The 18,149-nt window shown below is 46.9% G+C and overlaps 1 protein-coding gene across 1 annotated transcript in view; it reads left to right on the top strand.

Moving 5' to 3' along the window:
• Window positions 1–473: 473 nt before the first annotated feature.
• Window positions 474–18,149, top strand: part of T265_11362 (hypothetical protein) — a gene marked incomplete at both ends in the record, with an annotated part of 52,670 nt that continues 34,994 nt past the window's right edge. The window contains one exon of the mRNA XM_009177995.1: window positions 474–526. The remainder of the gene's footprint in view (window positions 527–18,149) is intronic.

The following is an 18,149-nucleotide window of genomic DNA, read 5'->3' as shown; positions in this document are numbered from 1 at the left end:
TTTTTCAGTGTGGTGCTGCCTGACTTGGAAGTCCTCACAGGCGGATCAGTCGACTGACAACTGTCGGAGGCGTCGCGCAAACCCAGCACATCGCTCCAGCTTGAACAAATCGCCTGTTGAGACGTGATAATTCAAGTGTGTCCAGTATGTGCCGATTGATTAGTGGTCACGCAGTTGCCTCGCGAGTCAGATATCCGGAGTCCGAACTCCGGCACGTCTCAGGCTTGAGGAAGAGGGGAGCTTGGGTACAGTGCTCTCCCCGTTTGTTGTGGACTTACCAGGATAAGTGCATCCGGAACTCAGGAAGACTGTTCGAACGGAAGTGGTGTGAATGTGGATATCTGTGAATTGTTTCACGTTTCGGTCTCCCTGGGGTGAATGCGGATTGGAAATTAGTTGTACCAACAGCCAGCGAAATTGTTTCCTAATCGGCAAATTAGTGGGCAATCGAACAGCTTTTTTGTGATCGCTTTTTGGATTCTGAAACTTCGAAGCTCGGATTTCGAAAACACAGTTCGACCTTCAAGTAAGAACCGATACACCTGTTTGTTTGTTATACAATCGCATATTGTATTCCACAATTTAGAGGAATGAGCCTGTAGGTTTTCATCATGGAACTCAGTGGGCACGTTCATTGTTTCACAAAATATTCCGAAGACGACTACAACCCTGCACTGCTGTTTACATTAGCATAAAAGAAGCTTGCTTAGATATATGAAGCTCAAATGGTTAGAGCGCGAATTCACTGACCGGAAAGTCCGTGGTTCCAACACGAGCTCTGCCTCTCGATTTCCCCTGCCTAGGCTTGGGCAACCTGGCAGTATCTCAGCCCTCGTGCTCCCTTCGGGTGGCATTGCAGCTAGGCACCGGAAGGGTGTTGCAGCTGTACGATTTCATATGAAGCAACAGTGACATGAAGATGACATTAAATACCTATTATGTTGCTCTCACGTTCACCTCACTCTCGTTTAAGTAGCCCCAATGTCCTGGCGGTGTTGTTCTGTTGAGTTCTTATCAAACAGCGGGTGAGTGAGCTCGAATCTCGCTCCGAATAGCGCTCATCGGCAGTGCATATTTCTGACCTTGCCGGGGTTCGAACTCCGGACAACTGACGTGAATTGGGCGTGTTACCACTACTCCACCAGTGTACGCTGTTCGGACAGACGGTGTTGTTCATGCATGAGCGACCTGACTGGTTTGCCTCAAACGATGACCCAGGAGCTGTTCCGGTTGTGTCGATCGATTGCCCTACCTAACAGGGCTTCCTAGTCAGGAAGCGCAACGGGCGACTGGAACCTGCCGGGCAATCTTCGATTAGTTGCGAGATTTGTAGAACAGTCCTCCCCTACCAGAATAATTACGCCAGGACAGGAGGGGAACTGTGAACTTGAAGTATGTGAATCCCGCAGCCATCTGCAACCATGTCCTTTTTTCACTTGTCGTGACAAAGAACACGTACTAAATTACGGTCCGATGTAAATGAGTTCGTCATCCACTCGAATTAAATCAGTGGAATGCCTAGTTCAAGGTATCAGCAGCCTACTGGGTCTCTGTGCGCTTCCTAATAACTATCGAGTTTTACGTATTCGATCTGTTATGATCTTCTATGGTATACGGAAGATTACTTGCCAAGTAAAGTTAATCCAAGTTCAGGTTTATTGAGGAACTCGGTGTCTGTCTCGGTTAACCCTATCCGATGGAATTGCTAGACAGATACACCGGTGAAGAGGGGCTTGCGCTGCGCACTCGTCACCGCCAATGGAAGGTTGACTGGAGATAAGTTTTCATTTTCTTTGAGAACTGCGGGAAGTAGATGACGAACCATCGTATGTGTTGCGATTTCTGTTCAGGTAACCTTGCTGGATTGTCATCAGGCACGTGCAAACCAACAAGTGTTCTGTTGGGCCGTGAACTTCGATTGTTATAGTGTGTGTTAACCTGTGTACCGTCAAACAGGAGACTTCGTTTTTTTCTTCAAAGGCAACATACCGAAGAAGGCTCCCCTAAGGACCAATTATCCGCCAGTTTGTCAGTAGTATGTTTCCTTTGCAAGAGTGGCACAGCTGTAGTGGGTACTTCCTTAGGTCGCGGTCCAAGATGGTGCGACTGCCCTCAAGTTTTCTCTTATACCGATGACCACCGTGTACTTCGGCAGAGTCATTGTAGGTCGAATGATGACCGATCTGCCCTAGTCACTCGGTATATTGATCGCTTCTCCGTCCTCCTTTCGAATGCGAGCACTCATCGCGCCGCCACCGTGTGCTCCCTCATTCAACTTGTTCCCTGTGGTTGTCGTCTCTGTGGAGATGAGACCTCCTCGTAGATGCTGCATACTCCGGCTCCAGGTCAAAGTTTGCATGATTTTTAGTCCACTTTTGCCGTCAATAGCAAGCCCCAATAGGTTGTCAGTTTGTTACGTTTTCAGCTGGCGCGGATAATGGTGTCAACTCGTCTTGGAATTTCGTATTTCATCCTCAGAGTTGCAAAGGAACGTCCGGACCTCTTTCGGTCCTAAGCGCATTGAAGTAGCATTCTCACGTATCTGGACAGTTCGTCCCGGTAGTGCGCTAACGGCGGTGACTGTTCGCGCCGGTGGGCACCGCGGATTCGTAGTACACTTCTGACACCAGACGGAGAGAATGGAATTAATTCTGGATTCCATGAACCCTGTGCTTCATTCCCCTGATGGACTTGGATACCAACAGAACAGACACGCCAGCCGGATAGCAAATGAGATTTCATAACAATCGGAAGTCACCTGTCGGTTTTTGCTTCGGAATTTCTCGGAACCTTGCGATTGTCCCGATATTGATTAATACCTTGTTGCCATGACATTCATCGATGCCAGCCACTGTTATTCATGCGGTAGTCTTACCAGGAAATGCAACTGCCCCAGTTTTTGTAAGGTTGTCACTGTGCTGTGAATCGACGTGAATGAATGAGTTACACGCTTTGAGGTTCTGTCATTGAATGCATCGATCTTAGGCCTACTTACTAATTAAACCCGATAGGGGACAGATGCAGAGGCTCGATAACACTGATTTGTTTGCAACCGGTAGCCCCGTTCACCTTCGTTCCTCACCTTCTATCGCTTACGTAAGAATTTCCCCATGATTTTGCGGACTTGTTCTCGTGACGCACGATAGCTACTCAAACTGCTCAGTAGTTTTGATGATGGAACGGTTTTTTCCCGTTATTTTTCTGTTTTTATTGGGGAACATGGGGCATGATCGCTCCCTTATCGAAAGACCTCATTCGGTTGCTCTCTTTAGCTGGTGCATTCATCTCAGGGTAGATCACATATGGAAAGTCTTCTTCGTATAAGGCAACTGCACCGATAGTTCGTCGATATCCCTAATTTTCACTTCCGGTTTTCACCGATGAAATCGTCCATGAAGCATGGACTGTTTTAGGTGAAAAGCTGGTCCTCGTATAGCCAAACTGCGCTTACCATTTGCAAGACAATTAGAAACCTGTACGTCACATCTTCAACGTTGGTTTTGTTACAGCATGCCGTCATTGAGTCACCCTCCCCCCGGAGAATTACCGGACAAATCGCAGAAGCTTGACGAGGAACCGTCACTTAGGCCGATCTGTTGTGCGCACACACACGCTGTTAATTGACGTAACAGAAGTTGAAAACCACTTTCAAGCGCAGCATATTTCTACATCCGCTCACAGTTGGTTGCATTTTACCCCGGGAATTGTTACTCGACCTACTCTATTTTGTCGCTATTTCATACTTTGTCTTTCAGTTTGTTACTGGGGCATCGGGATTTTTTCCACTCTCATCCTTGTTTGGTCTTGCGTCGTCTAATTTGCCTAGAAACCGATTGCTCCCACTTTGTGGCTGGCATACTATGGGTGGCGGACTTTCATTTGTACTTTGCTAAGCGCACTATTTTTTTTTCGTACCGTTAGACACAACCTTTTTGTGATTTGGTTATTGTCGTCTTGGCCCGGTGGCTCAGTGGTTAGAGAGCGAATCTACTGACCGCAGAGTCCGCGGTTCGAACCCGACCTCTGCATATCGACTAAGTTCGGGCAACCTGACAATATCCAATCCTTCGTAATTCCTTCGGGTGGCATGGTAGCCAGGCACTGAATGATTCTCTCGTTATTTTTCTTTATATTTTTGTCATGTTACCTTTTTTGAACTCGTTGTTGCACTAGAGATTTCGTTTTTGGAGTTTTTGTGTGTCTTTGTTGAAGACCAAAACGGTTTATCGGTGAGAATGCTGGTTCCGTTTCATGCACACGTCGTCTTATCCTCCAGTTTCCTTCGATTCAGACACGTTTGACGCCTGCAGTCAGATTGTGCTATTCCAAATACGCACAAAATGTTTACAAGGTAGAATTGAAAGCTTACTTCCAGGCTTTTGTAGCCACCTCGCACTCCCGTCGGCTTTCCATCCATGTGATACACGGCGGCGTTTCAATCTGCTTGCTCACCACAGGCTTCACAACAGTTATTCGCCACAAATGTTGGACTGGTTAGTTGAATTCTTTGGTTTGGACAAACAACAGTTCCTATGCTTTTCCGTAAGACGACTCAGGATAATGTATTCAACCACCAACACAAACGACAGTGAAGCATTAGTGCCAACACTGATGTTGCTGTCTTTGATGATGATGATGATGATGATGGGTTTTTGTGGGGTCTCGAGTGCTCCGACAATTTAGCTTGAGGTCAAGTGGAATCCAGATGATGACCACTCTTCCTTCTGATGACCGCACATCAAAACGTGTCAGCTGGACTGATCCAGAACCGTTCTCCACACGTTTGCCAGTTCTACACCTATTCTGTTAACACTCGGATGCTTGGCGATTTCCGCCGCCTCGGCAATCGCCGAGTCTTTCAGTAACTCTTGATATTCATCCGAGTTTCTCGGCGGCCTGTTTATTTTTCTACTATGCTCTCCAATTCTGACGTGTAGTTCCCTTGCCGTCTGTCCTACACAGACCTTGGTGCAGTCATTGTACTTAATTTTGTAAATTCATTCCCTGTTTCTTTTTGCCGGGAGGTGATCCTTCAATTGCACCAGTGCAGAGCGCAGAGTGTTCCCCCTCCGGAAAGCTACTTGCATGTTGGCCGTGTTTAGAATTCTTCGAATTACCTCCGATAGCCCTGGTTTATATGGAATAACAGCTGTCCCGATCCATTCCCTGAGTTGTGTTTGCTAGACCAGTCGGTTCTAGCCACTCTCTCCTCCGAAATGCGGGACTAGTCTAATCCCCATTAGGTTTGTCACACTGCCGTGACGTGTTTCTCCAACACTGACAAATTCCTCAGTACAGTGGTTCTAAACGTGAGAGAGTTGGGGAATTACACAGGGTTCATGGTTCCACGGGCCATTGCGGCTAGGTTTCACATTAATGTTAGCTTCCGCATTAGTGTGACCGTAGACAGTCGATTTTCTTCATATTCGTATGATTCCCTTGAAGAATTCGATTCTAAAAGACCAAAATGCGGGGTTTGGTCCTTAAAACCTAGTTTTGTGTGTGTGTGTGTGTGTGTGTGTGTGTGTGGATTACGTTCGTGTCCATGTGTTTTCGCAGTTAAGGTTTTTCATGGGAGAAATAAAGTTAGTTAGTGAACTACGCTCAGTTACAAACAAATTTGGTTTTCGCGAGAAACTTACCTGGACCTAATCTGAATCTCTCTTTGTGATGTTTCCGGGCAACTGAGTGTGCTTAACCAAGCCGCCTCATGTTTCAGTTGCCACGATATTCAAGATATCGCGATACATTAATATTCGTATTGCACCACTAGTGTTAAAGAAGCCGTTCAGCTGTAGCACCCTTTCAGTGCCTAGCTGCCATGTCACCAGAAGGAAGCACGAGGGCTGGAATACTGCCAATTTACCCAAGCCTAGACAGGAGAAGTTGAGAGGCAGAGGTCGGGTTCGAGCCGTAAATCTTCTGGTCAGTAAATTCGCACTCCAACCACTGAACCATCTCACCCCCTTAGTGGCAAAAATGACATATGTTCGGTCTTTTCATCCATAATCACTGTTTAAACAAAGTCGTTCATCTTTAGCACCCTTTTGATGTATTACTGTCATTCCAACGGAAGGAGAACGAGCGTTGGGATACTGAAAGGTACCCAAGCCTAGACAGGAGCCGTCCAGTTAATGAGGTTGGGTTCGAACCACGGACCTTCTCGAAGTAGTGTGGGAAGGATATACACTACTATGTAGTTACCTCTAGTTATCGTGCGTTTTTTGATCGTGTCCACCAATCAGGAAGAACAGAGCTGCTCGATGTGCCACCAGTGTGATGGAGGTGGTCTTCTGGCTCTGATAGCCACCTCCTTTGACATTCTGAGCCACTCTGGTTGGCCCTCCTTCAGCCATGCCACACGCTAGACCCATATGCACTATATGACCACAGTGCCAGACAGGGTTAGCTGGCGTGCGCCAGCCGCGTCCGAAACTTCTTCCTTCATGGCTCTTCGCAAGTCTGATTCCAAACTTTCTGCTCGTAAATTCACAGTCTGACTACTTTCTACTTTGATTTTATCCACCGGTTTCCTGCGGAAGTTCAGCGCGTTGCTGGTTTCTGTTTGTCAGTTCTGGTAGCACTCTACTAGCCATGTCCTTCCAAAAAACCTAACGTCCCTAGTTTCATATTGCACGGTTCCACTTTCCGTAGTATTGCCATCAATCAATATCTCGTCCACCTATGTGCGCTACTTGGTTATACCTACTTGTTTGTTCCAATTGATCTTGCTTTCTATCTTGTTTGTTGCAACGGGGGCGACATGACCCAAGTGGTTAGAGCGCGAATTTACTGACCGAAAGGTCCGTGGTTCGAACCCGACCTTTGTCTCTCGACTGTTCCCATCTAGGCTTGGACAACCTGGCAATATCCAAACCCTCGTGCTTCCTTCGGGTGACATAGCAGTTAAGCACCGGAAGGGTGTTACAGCCGAACCGTTATCGGTTTCTTGCAGCGACTTTAATAGAATAGAGACGATAGAGAGATAATACTTCAGCTATAGCACCTTTCCGATGCCTAGTTGCCATGCCACCAAAGGAAACACACCAGGTTGCCCAAGCCTAGACGAGGGAAGTCGAGAGGCCGAGGTCGGATAGGGACCACGGCCTTTCCGGTCAATAAATTCGCACTCCACCCCTAACGATTGCAGTAATTAGTCATGATTGTTCAAGTCCACTTGATGTTTGTGCTGCAGTTCTGTTCGGCTATAGTTATAGTGGACGATTACTAGGGTGACTACCAGTGTGGTTACCTAACGGCGATTATTTCAGGCACATTGCTGACCTGGTTTCCAACAGCGCCACCCAGATGATGCCAAGACCCCCTGCTGTTTGTATATCCAACACTGTGTGTGTGTGTGTGTGTGAGTTGCGTTGACTCGATTGTGGGTAGTTCGTTTGTGCTGAAAATATCTGACCTCCGCACAGTTTCATTGTTTGCTGTTGTGTCGTGGTTGGTCAGCGTGCGTGTTTCACAAAATCACACAAGACCGCAAATGCGCATTGCTGTTTGCTCATTATTTGCAGTGACTAGGCAGCCAGTCAAGAACAAGAATTTTGTTCTTTTTACTGGATAGGTGACAAAAATGACTGCTGTGGAGAAGTTTTAGCGTCGATGTTGTTGATCATAGGTTTCTTAGTGGGTGGAATTGGTGAAGAAATTGAATACCACGGTGATCAACGACCAGAAGGTCCGTGGTTCGAACCCGAACGATATCTGGACTGCTCCCGACTAGGCTTGGGCAACCTGGTGGTACCTTAGTCTTTTGGTTGCCTGGTAGCCAGACACACGGAAAGGTTGTTCTAGCTGAACAGACGGGGTCATTAGATGGGCAAACATGCCGAGGAGGGCTTTCGACTGCATACCTGCTCCACACCTCAAAAAGTGCCGATTTCCAGTGTGTCGCACAGCATCCGTCCGTGTGCAGTCTCGCACGTCTAAACTTCTTTTCCTAGTTCAACATTAGACTTATCAAGTTTGAAATTTTACCGAGATGACGTTGAAAAAATGCACACTATCTTGACTAAACAGTGTCTACATCGAATTTATGGATATCGACGGAGTCTTTATCCATTTCCCCACTACCGAAGGATATTGATTTGTACGAGCACACAAGTTGCCTGGACGATCGGCCCATCTGCAAGCACAATGGTTGAAACTGCACCCGTCAGGTTATATTAGTGTTGTACACTTTGTGCATATAAAGCAGAATTTTAGTTCCAAACACTGATCCGTCTACAGAGAATGCTTCGTTGTACTCAATGTTTGTGGGGGGGGGGGCGAATTAACCGTCCAATTTTGACGATCAGTGCAAGGAGATGCAAGTGGCGTCTCACCAGTGCGTTCGGAAAAAGACAGCATGCTCACAAAGAGCTTGCTCTAAAGTTGTACACATCCATGGCATTTGGCGAGGATACTTTCTGAGCCGGGCGCCCGTGTATCCAAGCTATTGCTTCCACTGCATAGCTCCCTTCCCCACACCCCCTATAGATACGCACCAATTTATCAGCTTCCTCCTGCAATGCGCAGCTATCTCCTCACCAAATCATCGGTGAATGAAACTGTGGCAGCCACAACCACTGTACGACGAGTGGTGATGATGATGGTGAGTCGGACAGTTTGCAAATTTTTCATCGCCAGTCGAGGTGACATCATCAGTGCATTGCTAAGGTGCGTAGTGGTGCTTCGGCGATCGTGATGGAGTGGGGTTGCATGTGTTACTAGCATGCAGCTAGCCGGGGCTAACCGCCGACCACGATTGGTCGTTCGGTCAGGAGATCCTATTGGTTCGTTTGTTGTTCTGTGTCCTCATTGGTCAGTGACCACGTGACCTTTGAGCTTGACCTCCCTGCTCTGGTCACCGATTGGTGCTTGAGTGACCTCGGCTTTGTGACCATTGTTGTTGATGTGACGTAAACAAATGTCAATGAATCGTTTGGTTCGACTGAAAGATAGTATGTGTCTCATCGATACTAATATGCGAAGGAACGTAAGTACAAGCTTCTCGAGGTATAACACGCCATCGGGATGTTTTTAAGATGAAATTTGCAGCTCTATGCTGAGGTATCCGACCCGGTTGTCACATCTATCATCCAATCAAATAGGCGGTGGATCCAAACGAAAGCAATTGCAGAACCTGAATACGTGCATGAGTAGAATGGAGCACCTTTCAAGCCCGCAATAGACGGAAATGAGAAATTTGCCACAACTCAGTTGCAACCACATCTGAGCTAGCGGGAAATGGACAGACAAGGACGCCATCTGGACTGACTAGTGGGCGAATCTGGCAGGAGTGCTCCGAATCGGGTAATATACCATAATGACATGGCCAGTGGAGAGAGTGTTGCTTTTTCACAAAATGGATTATTCATCGTGTTCATTTTGGACTCTTCCGTTTACCGACGGAAACAGTTTTGTTGGCTGGGAGGCCGGTTTCCGACATGTATGGTTCGAACCCGACCTGTGCCTCTCGACTCCCTCTGTCTGGGCTTGGGCACCTTGGCACTATTCCAGCCCTCGTGCTTCCTTCGGGTGGCACGGCAGCTAGGGCACCGGAAGGGTGTTACAGCTGAACACCTATCATTATTCGAGAACCATACTCATTTGCAAATCAACTTGGTTCTCACGAGAGACTCAACTGAATCTCTCGTTTATGATATTCTACAACTGAATGTGCTGCACACTGGCCGCCTGATGATTCAGTTGGCACGATATTCGAGATATCGCAGTATATTTTCATAAAGGAAACTACTCACTAGGTTGCTGAAAACTCTTCGACAGCAAATAAGTGTATTTGTCGCCTAGTCAGTCCAATTTGGGTTCAAGTAGAACATAAGGTTGACGGAAACTCGGGGACAGCACCTACCTGGTGTGAGCCCCAAGTGGAAGGGCGAAACCGGTCGTGGGCTGTCGAAGAGTTTTCAGCAAACTTGTGAGTAGTTTCATTTATGAAAACCTATCATTATTATTTATTTGTGCTACTACATTGAACCTCTTTTCCAGCCATACTCGAGGATAGTTTGAACCGTGTTAGTCCAGCTGAACTTCATGTCTCACTGCTGATGTTGCGGGTCGTAAATATCTGGGTCACCATCACAAGACGGATCAATGCTCCCAAGTGCGTGGGAAACGCTGTCTTTGGGAGTCCATAAGACTGTTCCTCGTTAGCCACGACCCCGTTTGTGACTCTTATCCGGAGCTTAGGCTTTCCCTCATTGAAGGCCAAACGTTTTCTTCCCTATGTTGATCACCATCCTGTGTCTTTGAAGCCATTCATTGGAGTATGCCCAATGCCACTAGGACGAAAGGAGAAAGTGATGAGTCTCTTCAGATTCTGTAGATGAACGCGCGGGTCGTGAGGATATAGGAGCTGCTTTCCAGATTGTCCATGATTCTGCACTGGATCTGCAGAATCTACCGATATGCGATCCATATCAAGTTCGGTGTTTACGAATCTGACAAAAAGGATCGTCTTGTATACCAAAGACGCACAGCTTCTAGGACGTAGTCAGTCCACCTACCCCGAACTAACCAACCTCAGAGGAGCTGTCGTTCTGTAGCCCATGTTATTTGTCAGTTGCCCTACAGCTTGGATGACTGCCTCTCTTAGAGAACCGCGGAACCAAATATCCGATACACTCCATGAGACAACAGTCAGCGAACAGTCTGTTTACAATCCGAAAGGCATCTAATGATCACAGTTCCTTCCGTTGACCTCAGTCATCATCGTCAGCATGAAATTAGTGTTTAACACTGGTGCTTCAGTACCGGCAACCAACGTTGATTTATTCGAAGACCTTATTGTGAACAAATGAATGAAAGTGAACGGCGGAGGGACTTAGTTCTAGCTTACTACAATCACTTCGAAGCGCCTACACCTCCAGAAACTCACTCAGCCGACTAGATTGAAATTGTCGAGAGGAACGCGTCTCTCGCCAGGTATAGTGGAGATCACGCTGTCCCAATCCTGGAAGGATAGTCGCACCGATAGTTCCCAGACTTTTCGTACTCTTTCATGCCCCTCCACGATATCAAGGGTTGGCCACGTCTCTGCTACTCTGAATTGGGCACGGAAAACAGCACTGTCTTCGGCAAATGATGGTTCGGCCTACGCAATACATAGCTTAACTGGCGCAATTTCTACTACTGAACACATTCTCTGATGGATGTTACAGTTGCATAACTGAACAGTCGCTTTTTAAATGGCCTGTTACGGATTCGCCGATACCAGTCTACGCCAGCTGCGGTCGTGAGACAAATATTATCGAATACCTGAAGGCATCTTGGTTCCGCTGCTTGAAAAGGCCAAGTTTCACAGCCATACAATAAAACAGCCCTTACTGTAGCCTGATACACTCACCCTTTGAGATTCGGGGATAAACCACTCTGATGCCATAGGTGTCCCAAATTAGCAAACGCGACCCCGGACTTGCAGATTCATGGATTGCTGTCATCTGTCACTCTACAATAAGAACTAATGCAACTTCCAAGATACGTAAAATGCTCCACAACTTCCAGCGCCTCTCCCTGAATTGTAAGCGCAGTTTTCCGTGACTGCGCGTCCACGAGCATAACCCTGTACTTTGTGGATTGAAATCCCACGCCCAAAGGCGGGATGGCTTTGATTAGTTCATCAAAAAAAAACAGCTGTGCCTCCTTTCAGAAGAGCTTGATAAACAGTCGGTAGTTTTTAATTGGGGAACGTTTCGCTTTTGACACAAAAGCTTCATCAGACCAAGTGAGTAGGTCACCAAATTGGCCAGGTTATAAGGCAGACGGGGAACCAATCAGTAAGTCAGTCCTCTTCAGGTTATCACACTAGATCAGATCAGTGTTGAGTGTCAATTAATGGCTCTTATGGGTTAGTGAAGTTGTCAGACGTGGCCCAAATAAAAACTACCGATTGTTTATCAAGCTCCCCTGAAACGATGACTTCTCAATCGGTTCCAAACCTTTTCAGTCATGCCTCCTCCTCGAAAACGAAGTCCGCATAGTCAGCAGCTATTTGAGCATTATGGTTTTCAAGACTTTCCATCGTCCGTCTCATTGCCTTGTCTATCAAGAAATCAGTCGAGAGTGTTCAGAGAGTGCGCATCCTTGATGGACAGTCCTTTTTGTGTGGAAGCTTTTGTAGAGCTCTCCATGTGCCCTTACACGTCCAGAAAGGGGTATTTCTTGTTAATGAGAACAGACCGTCCAGTCGAGGCTTATGCATCTTGGATATCCAGGAATTGTGAGCCGTTTACGTTCCCTTTTTCTAATGCGGAATTCAATCGCCTTCTTTAATTCTTTTGGTATTGATCTTTCCATGATTGATTCCTTTTTGTTTTTCAAAGCACACCTCGTGGACTGACTATAAGCCTGCAAATGGCTGTTAGTGGTTTCCTTGGGTCGTGTTATCGAGAACCGGTTTCTGGTTAACCTCAGTAGAAAGTTTTGATTGTCCCGAACAGTTCAAAGATCACGTCACGCTTTCTTCCAAATGGCATGCCACCAAACTATGTAGTTATTTCAGGCTTGCCGTTAGGGCCAACTGGCTACCCTACTTTGTTCACTCGTTTACAACCACTTCGTGCCACCGATTTGTTTGATCACAACTAAATCAATTCCGGTCGATAGCGGTTGATGCTTGATAGGTTTTCTCAATTTGTCCTCGTCGCCGCCACCGCCGCGGTGTCACAAAGCTTTTATTATGAGTCTTGCGGTGCGCGGTAGCTTATGACGGTATTCTTAGTTTGTGACCACCGTTGAAGTTCATCTATTGTTGTTTGATTGCTGAAGTCGATCAAGACATCCTGGTAAGTTGGGAACTCTGGCTACGCAGTTAATTGATTAAGAAGAACGCAAGCGAGAAGGGAACAGACTGGTCTGGTCATCGCGTAACATTTTTGCGTTTGTATTGTTTGGTCAGAATGAAACTTCCATTCGTTTGTTCTTTCTTTACTTCACGTGACCATGTTCGACGCTACATACCTTATTCCGACATGATCTTACTCGGTTGTGCTGTGGACTTGTGCTTTTGTGTGTGCCTGTGTGTGTCTGTGTTGAAGTCTGATCGACCATACGACCGTGGTTCGAACCCGACCTCTGTGTCTCTCGACTTCCCCTGTATAGGCGTGGGCAACCTGGCAGTATCCCAGCCTTCATGCCTCCTTCGTGTGGCATGGCAGCTAGGCACCGAAAGGGTGCCACAGCTGGACGATTCACGGAAGGGCCTCAAAAAGTGTGAAACTTGACTCTGCTCCAAGGTTTTTCAAATTATATTTCTCTGTTTGAGCGACAGCGATTTCACCGAACTGGATTGGTCGCTTTGAATTGTTTTACTGATCTTATAACAAACCGATGGTACAGCTTGTACGCAGACCACTCTAGTTCATAATGCATTTCCTTAAAGAAAAATCGTTCAGCTATAGCACCCTTTCGGCGCTTAGCTGCCATGCCACACGAAGGAGTCACGAGGGCGGTCATATTGCCAGGTTGCCCAAGCCTAGATAGGGGAAGTCAAGAGGCAGAGGTCGGGTTCGAACCGCGGACCTTCCGGTCAGTAAATTCGCGCTCTAACCATTTGGTACATCTCGCCCCTGCAATTCCTTCAACCGTAAATATCGAGTTGTAGCACCTTCTCGGTGGTTAGCTTCCGTGCCACCCCAAAAGAAGCATAAGGGCTGAGATACTACCAAGTTTCCCGAGCCTGAACCGGAGCAGTCGAGATGCAGAGGTTGGGTTCGAACCATTAACTTTCTGGTCAGCATATTCTCGCTCTATCCACTGAATCATCTCGGGCTCCAATTCGTCCTCCAAACAACTCAGTGTGCGCAATGCTTATTGTCGCACTCCTACTTCTCAGGTGTCTTTGCGGCTAAGGTCACGAACAAAAACTTCCTCGCGCATCGTATCACTCAAATCAGATGCCTTTCATAAGCTCGAAAACCAAAGTCTGTCGTTCAATCTCAAAGTTGTAACCAGAAGACTTCTTAATTGTCAAGAATCGGAACACGTGAGCATAGTGTGGGCGTGCTCTAACTGTCAGTTTGTTCCCCTGTGTGTGTGTGTGTGTGTGTGTGTGTGTGTGTGTGTGTGTGAAGGAAACCACCGCGCCGAATCAATGCCACAATAATACAGCTACCCAACTGGTCCACTCACAATAGCTCAAAATAAATTCCTCTTGAATATAAACCTAACCTCAGGGTGGACCTCGAAGCTTTAATCTAAGTGAAGCAACAGAATGTAGTACGAAGAACCATGAAATAGCGATTGGCCCGCAGTGATCGGGTGAAATAGTGAATAGAACAGCTAAGGTGGCTCGGATCCCAGGAGCAGCCGAATGCTATTCTACCATATCCGCAGTACTTGACCGAGGAGAGTGGCAAGCACGGTCGTAGATCTACAATCCACAAAGAAGCTTCCGTGAACACCAATTTGACTTGCCTCGTGAACCGGAAAGTTCGATAAACAGCGCAAGTACTTCAAAGTTGACAACGTGGCACTTATGAACCCAAAGAGAGTTATTGGTATTATTGAACGTGAATGCAGATCATCAGAAACAAAACCTCTGTCTGCGAGGTTAAGCTCGTATACGCTCACCCCGTCGGTGGCTAGACATCCTCTCCGACATGTCCTACGGCCAACGAATCATTGCCTTTGACTGTTCGATAAGTTACTGTCCCACAAGATATGGGAGATGCAGCGTTAGTCCCAAACCAGGCTAGCCAATTGTGGGATATTTGAGCAAACGGAACTGCGTGAGGATCGAGGATGTATTCATAAACAGTGTAGTCTGGATAATCCCTGTCATCATATCATCATTGTCAGCTGTAATAACCCCGTACTCGTCATACAGTGGTCGTAGTTGCCACAGTTTTGATCACCGGTTATTTTGGGGGTAGGTAGCAGCGCATTACAGGCGAGAGATGATAAATTAATGCATAAATGCAGCACTGTAGGTGGATTGTTAAGTGCGGGGATTGGGAAGGGAGGTATGCATTGGAGGCAATAGCTTGAATGCATGAGCGCCATTGAGGGCGCGACTGGACCATGTCTGTCAATGTCTCTAACCGTTGATATGGCCCGTCTTGGGGTCCCCATCCAGGAAGACGGCTTTGACCAGTGCAGCTGAGTTTGCTCGTAATGGCTTACACACTTCGCTGCCAGGTCAGTGTTTGACCGCCTCTGGCTCTCTTCCATCCTTCACATGGTTGGGCGAAAAGAGCCCTTCGAGGAAGTCGGTCGACTGGCATACGCAGCACGTGGCCAAGCCAGCGCAACCTGTGCAGTGTGATCAGTTCATCTATCGAGAGTGAGTTATTTCTACCGAATACCATTCGACGAACTTCAGCTCTGCTGACCCGGTGTTACCACCAGATTCGGGCAATGCTCCGAAGACATCGATGGTCCTCAGCGCGCAGCGGTCAGGTTTCTGATCCATATAGTAATATGGAGCGCACCGCAGCATTGTAAACCCGACCATTGACAGAGAAGATTATGTCACGCCTTCGCCACAGGTGACGCAGGTTCACAAAAGCTGATCTGGCCTTCCCAATCCGGATGGAACTATAATCTTTCGTGAGACCACCGGGACTGATGCAGCTACCCAGGCAAACAAATTTGTCTACTACCTCAATCGGTTTATCTGCATGCGTTAGGCTAGGGTTCGAACCCACCCAGTCTTGCAGTATCACTTTACACTTTGCGCGTGCAAGGCGCATGTCGAACCGCGAAGCAGAATTATCTAGATTATTCAATATTGTTTGCATTACCACGGGGTCAGATCCCAGAAGAGGTATGTCGTCTGCGTACTCGATGTCTGTGAGCGGAGGCCCAGTGAGTACTTCGACCTCACAGGCATTAGAGACTGGTGGTGAGTCTTCCATGATCGTATCAATGACGAAGTTGAAAAGGAAAGGTGAGAGAGAACTGCCCTGTCGGACACCAATTGATGTGGTGAACTCAGGAGGGAGCTTCCTGTAGACCTTCGCACGGCCGCGAGAGTTGGCGTACAGCGCCTTAATGAGGTTCAAGAATTTATGGGGGACACCTTTGCTCCACAGACATTGCAATAGATCCTGACGTTGTCCCTATTAGCCTAATGATGACGATCATGAATAGTCCGGTGTTCCATTGAGAAGGTATTGAATTGAAGACCATACAATCCGATTCGATATGGCTTGTCTTTGTGTGTCAACTAGCCATCCTGAACCAGTCACACTCATTGTATACGTCCTCATGCTTTTCTGTACAAAACTGACCGACAATACTCTGCGCTTCTGTCCCGGTATGTCCTGTGATTTGCTCTGGGGATCCGAGGGCACGTTCCATCTGGCATTTCGAAAACAAACTAACTCAGACGTGATCGAAAGAGGAGATTTGCTTATAACATCCATCACACCATGTCTGGTCAATGTGTCTCCACACCACCGAACCAGCGGTCACTAGCTGGCAATAAATGATCGAAAGGGTTACGTACTCTGTGCTTCAACTGACACCCAGCAATTGGGCGTGAACTGAGACTGCGACCTGCACAAGGAAACACGGAAATAACTTCCCCTCCCCTGGTTCACAGATGATTGACAGTTTTGCAAATACCTGGAGACCACAATGAACGAAAGTCTTGAGAATATCGATTGCTGTTTTTGGCTGACTTACAATGAGACGATCACCAAGTGTGACCGAAGTGAGAAATTTGAAATTAGATGAAGAGTAAACAAACAAATGGTCGTTCAGCTTCAACATTCTTTCGATGCGTTGCCTCCATGTCGCCCGGTTGCCCAAACGACCAGTCGAAATGCTGGGGTTCGAACCACCGACCTCCTGGTCACCACTCAGCCCTCTCGTTCTCATCACCATTACAATGTGAGTAGTATCTCACACATGGGAGGGAATAAGAGTAAAACACACCAACTTAGTGGCCTTTTAGAATTTTGCAGCGCTCAGTGATTAAACGTAAGGAACGGAGAAAGCCGACGGAGATCCTCCTATCGCGACAGTTTCTCAAGGCATAATTCCTACCCTGTTTCTATTCGTGGGACTTGGTGTTGGGAATCTTCGTATTAAATATGTGAAATTCTCGAATGCTCACGCCAGAACTTTTGAAAATCATTTTTTATCTCCCATAACTCTTGCGACGGGTCTCCAGAACAGTGAGCTTATCTATACATCATTCCTTCCGATATAATACAACGGTAGTCTGAAAAAAATTGTGGTTTGATCCAATCAAACTCTCTCAATTATTTCACGAATTGAAGAGCACTGTCCCGTAAGTCAGAACCCATTTAAGTAGTGATTTCTTTCAAATCATTTCGAGGAAACGGATAGCACTTAACACCAGAACTGCCAAAAAGGGATTTATTCACGATATTCGGATTTACGGGTTCTGGAAATACGTAATTCCACCCGTTTTGTTTATAACTTGAAATTTTTCGGTCACGCGGGTGTTTTTTGCTCGGCGAATTCGATTGTTCCTGTTTAGTCAGTGAATAGTTTTTTTGTGGATCAGATCTGATCTAGTCGATGAGACAACTTTGTTGATTTTACTGAAGAAAACTGAAACTACCAAACTCCACATGTCACAAGTACTGAGGAATTTTTTTGCGGTCGTGGGATGAAGCTCGAACAACGACTGTCAGGTCACAAATACCCCGGGATTAGCGACGATAGACCGACGCATCCGAATTCAAGAGGGACAAAGCGCCACCCGATTTCGATCGATTGTTTTCCTTCACTGGCTCGTTCATGAATTCCCAATGTTCTCTTGGTCTACGTGGGCGAGAGCCCTGTAATTCAGACTTTTCGGTGTATAGCTGACATACCACTCGAATAATTCACCGGAGCTCAGATACTGCCAGATTACCAAGCCTAGACGGGAGCTGTTGGACACGCAGAGGTTGGGTTCGAACCACCAACTTTCTGGTGAGTAAGCTCGTGTCCTAATCACTGAGCTACCCCGACCTCTAGAATTGATTAGGGCCGGCAGAGGTTAGATTTAGTACTGGTGCCTCCTGACTAATTACTTGACTATTTCAATACGTCATTCCACGTCAAAAGCGCATCTTGCTTTGGTTTTCATCTCTCTGAATGTTGTATTTCAATCTGCCTCCGTCCGATTGGCTGACTACAGTGCCATCCCAAAGGGTGCCTCAGAAATAAAGTCCGTT

The sequence above is a fragment of the Opisthorchis viverrini genome, assembly GCF_000715545.1.
Source record: "Opisthorchis viverrini unplaced genomic scaffold opera_v5_482, whole genome shotgun sequence".
In the NCBI taxonomy this organism is placed as follows: domain Eukaryota; kingdom Metazoa; phylum Platyhelminthes; class Trematoda; order Opisthorchiida; family Opisthorchiidae; genus Opisthorchis; species Opisthorchis viverrini.
Note: the sequence above shows the minus strand (reverse complement) of the source record. Positions and strands in the feature narration are given on the sequence as shown.